Source organism: Pseudophryne corroboree, chromosome 7, assembly GCF_028390025.1.
Source record: "Pseudophryne corroboree isolate aPseCor3 chromosome 7, aPseCor3.hap2, whole genome shotgun sequence".
Classification (NCBI taxonomy): Eukaryota; Metazoa; Chordata; class Amphibia; order Anura; family Myobatrachidae; genus Pseudophryne; species Pseudophryne corroboree.
Window position 1 is genome coordinate 167,412,613 of NC_086450.1, and position 5,489 is coordinate 167,418,101.

Sequence of the window (5,489 nt, forward strand, 5' to 3'; positions counted from 1 at the left end):
AGTAAGTCTGGAGCTACTCAGAAACTGCTACGAGGTGTGTAATCGCAATATTGCGATTACTTCGGTCGCAATTTTAAGATGCTAAGATTCACTCCCAGTAGGCGGCGGCTTAGCGTGAGCAACTCTGCTAAAATCGCCTTGCGAGCGATCAACTCGGAATGAGGGCCATGGTTTTGCCCAACTGCTAACAAAGTTCCTGCTGCGATCAACTCAGAATTCCCCCCTAAATGCATATATTTTCTCCAGGGTATGCAGTGTTGTAAACATGCCTGCAGCAAACCACTCTTTTCTGTGCGTTTTGTTTGATATCAGTGATCAGTACATTATCGGTGCACGCTTGTGCTAGCCCTATCCCTGGTGTAAAAAAATCCTACTGGAAATGGTATAATTACTTATACACACAACTCTGCACAGTCTCCAGTTCCACAAAGCTCCCTCACTAAAGTTTGCCTCTGTGAAAATGCACTGTTACTACCCAGTCAGTTGATGTGAATAAATTGCATATGGCCCAGCATCGACTGTAGTTGCTTGCGCTCGGTAACAGAACATGTGCAGTACAAAAACACATGAAATATGTCTGCAAAACTGACTTGCAATCAACTTTGCAGAAGCCTCATTGGGCCGGATTATGAGTCGAACGCAGCATCGATGTCGGACACGGTGGAGCAATGTTTTACATAAGTGCTTGCGTCTGAGTTGTACTGCACATGCGACCCGATGGTGTTTGTACAGAGAGGCAGTACAGATGTGGACACAAGGTCTCTGAAACATATTGGGCATTCCTAGGCAGCTGTTAATAAATAAAATAATAACTAAATACTCTTCCCGGCCAGCAATACAGAGCTGCCACCTATGCCGAATATGCTTCAGCTGGCAGAACCCTTCAGTTATTAGGACACTTGTAATTATTTCCTATCAGAGCTGAAAAATCCCAGGAATTATGTGATGCTCCTAAAAATGACTTGTGGCGTTTACATTTTGGGAGTCATTTCAGTTGATATGAATGGATGAGGTATGATATGATGTGTCACACGCAAATTATGCTGCCTTAGTTGAACACTGCATTATCTGCAATGTATTTTCACTAAAACCATCAGCTCTTTCTTCCCTTTATGTACAGGTACTTGCTGAAACAGGAAGGAGTGCGTTACTGCAGTGAAATAACTGGCTTGGCCAGTAGCAATTGCCATGGTTCTCTGGCGACATTGAGGCGCCTGTGTTTCTAACAACAATATGCTACACATCTTCACTCTAGCGGCACAGTTATTAAAGACTTTTTGTGATTTGGAGAAGAAAACATTAGTTCTACAATTTGCCGACACTATTATCCTATGGAGGCAATTCATAATGATTCCTCATAATGGCCTGATTCAGTAGATGCTGGAGGTGCAATAGCTGCTCTTTACTTGGAAGTAGCAGTGATGCACTAGTATGTTAATGCAGCAGGAGGCTTTTGATATAAATAGTAGTGATGAGCGGGTTCGGTTCCTCGGAATCCGAACCCCCCCGAACTTCAGCCTTTTTACACGGGTCCGAGGCAGACTCGGATCTTCCCGCCTTGCTCGGTTAACCCGAGCGCGCCCGAACGTCATCATCCCGCTGTCGGATTCTCGCGAGGCTCGGATTCTATCGCGAGACTCGGATTCTATATAAGGAGCCGCGCGTCGCCTCCATTTTCACACGTGCATTGAGATTGATAGGGAGAGGACGTGGCTGGCGTCCTCTCCGTTTAGAATAGAAATAGATAGTGAGAGTGAGACACTTGATTTACTGGAGCTTAGGAGTACTCAGAGAGTGCAGAGTTTACTAGTGACTGACCAGTGACCACCAGTGCAGTTTTATTATTATTTAATATAATCCGTTCTCTGCCTGAAAAAAAACGATACACAGTGACACAGTATACCATATCTGTGCTCAGCCTCAGTGTGCTGCATCATCTATGTATATCTGACTGTGCTGAGTGCTCACTGCTCACACAGCTTAATTGTGGGGGAGACTGGGGAGCAGTTATAGCAGGAGTACATTAACAGTGCACACTTTTGCTGCCAGAGTGCCACTGCCAGTGTGACTGACCAGTGACCACTGACCACCAGTATATTGTGATTGTCTGCCTGAAAAAGTTAAACACTCGTCGTGTGGTGTTTTTATTCTATAAACGCATTCTGCTGACAGTGTCCAGCAGGTCCGTCATTATATAATATATACCTGTCCTGCAGTAGTGATATATATATATTTTTTATATCATTATCATCCAGTCTATATTAGCAGCAGACGCAGTACGGTAGTCCACGGCTGTAGCTACCTCTGTGTCGGCAGTCGCTCGTCCATCCATAATTGTATACCACCTACCTGTGGTGTTTTTTTTTTTTTCTATCTTCTTGATACTAGTAGCTTACTTTAGGAGTCTGCAGTGCTGACAGTGTCCAGCAGGTCCGTCATTATATAATATATACCTGTCCGGCTGCAGTAGTGATATATATATATTTTTTATATCATTATCATCCAGTCTATATTAGCAGCAGACGCAGTACGGTAGTCCACGGCTGTAGCTACCTCTGTGTCGGCAGTCGCTCGTCCATCCATAATTGTATACCACCTACCTGTTGTGTTTTTTTTTTTCTACCTTCTTGATACTAGTAGCTTACTTTAGGAGTCTGCAGTGCTGACAGTGTCCAGCAGGTCCGTCATTATATAATATATACCTGTCCGGCTGCAGTAGTGATATATATATATTTTTTATATCATTATCATCCAGTCTATATTAGCAGCAGACGCAGTACGGTAGTCCACAGCTGTAGCTACCTCTGTGTCGGCAGTCGCTCGTCCATCCATAATTGTATACCACCTACCTGTGGTGTTTTTTTTTTTTCTATCTTCTTGATACTAGTAGCTTACTTTAGGAGTCTGCAGTGCTGACAGTGTCCAGCAGGTCCGTCATTATATAATATATACCTGTCCGGCTGCAGTAGTGATATATATATATATTTCTCTAACGTCCTAGTGGATGCTGGGAACTCCGTAAGGACCATGGGGAATAGCGGGCTCCGAAGGAGGCTGGGCACTCTAGAAAGATTTATGACTACCTGGTGTGCACTGGCTCCTCCCACTATGACCCTCCTCCAAGCCTCAGTTAGATCTTGTGCCCGGCCGAGGTTGGATGCACACTAGGGGCTCTCCTGAGCCCTTAGAAAGAAAGTATAGATTTAGGTTTTTTATTTTCAGTGAGACCTGCTGGCAACAGGCTCACTGCAGCGAGGGACTAAGGGGAGAAGAAGCGAACTCGCCTGCTTGCAGCCGGATTGGGCTTCTTAGGCTACTGGACACCATTAGCTCCAGAGGGATCGACCGCAGGCCCAGTCCTTGGTGTTCGGTCCCGGAGCCGCGCCGCCGTCCCCCTTACAGAGCCAGAAGCAAGAAGAGGTCCGGAAAATCGGCGGCAGAAGACATCAGTCTTCACCAAGGTAGCGCACAGCACTGCAGCTGTGCGCCATTGCTTCTCATGCACACTTCACACTCCGGTCACTGAGGGTGCAGGGCGCTGGGGGGGGGGGCGCCCTGAGCAGCAATAAAAACACCTTGGCTGGCAAAAAATACCACAATATATAGCCCCAGAGGCTATATATGTGGTAAATACCCCTGCCAGAATCCAGGAAAAAGCGGGAGAATAGGCTGCGGAAAAGGGGCGGAGCTATCTCCTGCAGCACACTGGCGCCATTTCTCCTTCACAGATCCGATGGAAGGAAGCTCCCTGGCTCTCCCCTGCAGTCTACACTACAGAACAGGGTTAAAACAGAGAGGGGGGGCACTAAATTCAGGCGCAGTATAAATTATATAAAAGCAGCTATAGGGGACATAACTCAGTTAGTCCCTGCATTATATAGCGCTCTGGTGTGTGCTGACATACTCTCACTCTGTCCCCCCAAAGGGCTTTTGTGGGTCCTGTCCTCATTGGAGCATTCCTTGTGTGTGTGCAGTGTGTCGCTACGGCTGTGTCGACATGTTTGATGAGGAGACTTATGTGGAGGCGGAGCAGATGCCGATAAATGAGATGTCGCCCCTGTGGGCCGACACCAGAGTGGATGGATAGGTGGAAGGTATAAACCGACAGTGTCAACTCCTTACATAAAAGGCTGGATGACGTAACAGCTATGGGACAGCCGGCTTCTCAGCCTGCGCCTGCCCAGGCGTCTCAAAGGCCATCAACGCTCCCTCAGATGGCAGACACAGATGTCGACACGGAGTCTGACTCCAGTGTCGACGAGGTTGAGACATGTACACAATCCACTAGGAACATCCGTTACATGATCCCGGCAATATAAAATGTGTTACACATTTCTGACATTAACCCAAGTACGTCTAAAAACAAAGGGTTTTATGTGTGGGGAGAAAAAGCAGGCAGTGTTTTGTTCCCCCATCAAATGAGTGAATGAAGTGTGAAAAAGCGTGGGTTTCCCCGATAAGAAACTGGTAATTTCTAGCAAGTTACTGATGGCGTACCCTTTCCCGCCAGAGGATAAGTTACGCTGGGAGATATCCCCTAGGGTGGATAAGGCGTTCACACGTTTGTCAAGGTGGCACTGCCGTCTTAGGATACGGCCACTTTGAAGGTACCTGCTGATAAATAGCAGGAGGCTATCCTGAAGTCTGTATTTACACACTCAGGTACTAGACTGAGACCTGCAGTCTGCTGCAGCGTGGTCTGTACCCCTTTCAAACAGGGATACTATTTTGCGAACATAAGACGTCGTCTTATATATGAGGGATGCACAGAGGAATATTTGGCCGGCTGGCATCCTGAATTATTGCAATGTCCATTCTGTCAGGAGGGTATTGGAGACCCGACACTGGACAGGTGATGCTGACTTTAAAAGGCACATAGAGCCTTATAAGGGTGAGGAATTGGTTGGGGATGGTCTCTGGGACCTCGTATCCACAGCAACAGCTGGGATGAAAATATTTTACCTCAGGTTTCCTCACAGCCTAAGAAAAGCACTGTATTATCAGGTACAGTCCTTTCGGCTTCAAAAAAGCAGGCGGGTCAAACGAGGGAAGAGGAAAAAAGCTGCACCAGCAGCCAGTTCCCAGAATCAAAATTCTTCCCCTGCTTCCTCTGAGTACACCGCATGACGCGGGGGCTCCACAGGCGTAGCCAGGTACGGTGGGGGGCCGCCTCAAAAATTTCAGCGATCAGTGGGCTCGCTCACAGGTGGATCCCTGGATCCTTCAAGTAATATCTCAGGGGTACAAGCTGGAAGTCGAGGCGTCTCCCCCCCGCCGTTTACTCAAATCTGCCTTGCCGACAACTCCCTCAGGCAGGGAGGCTGTGCTAGAGGCAATTCACAAGCTGTATTCCCAGCAGGTGATAGTCAAGGTGCCCCTACTTCAACAAGGACGGGGTTACTATTCCACACTGTTTGTGGTACCGAAACCAGCCGGTTCGGTGAGACCCATTTTAAAATGGAAATCCTTGAACACTTACATAACAAAGT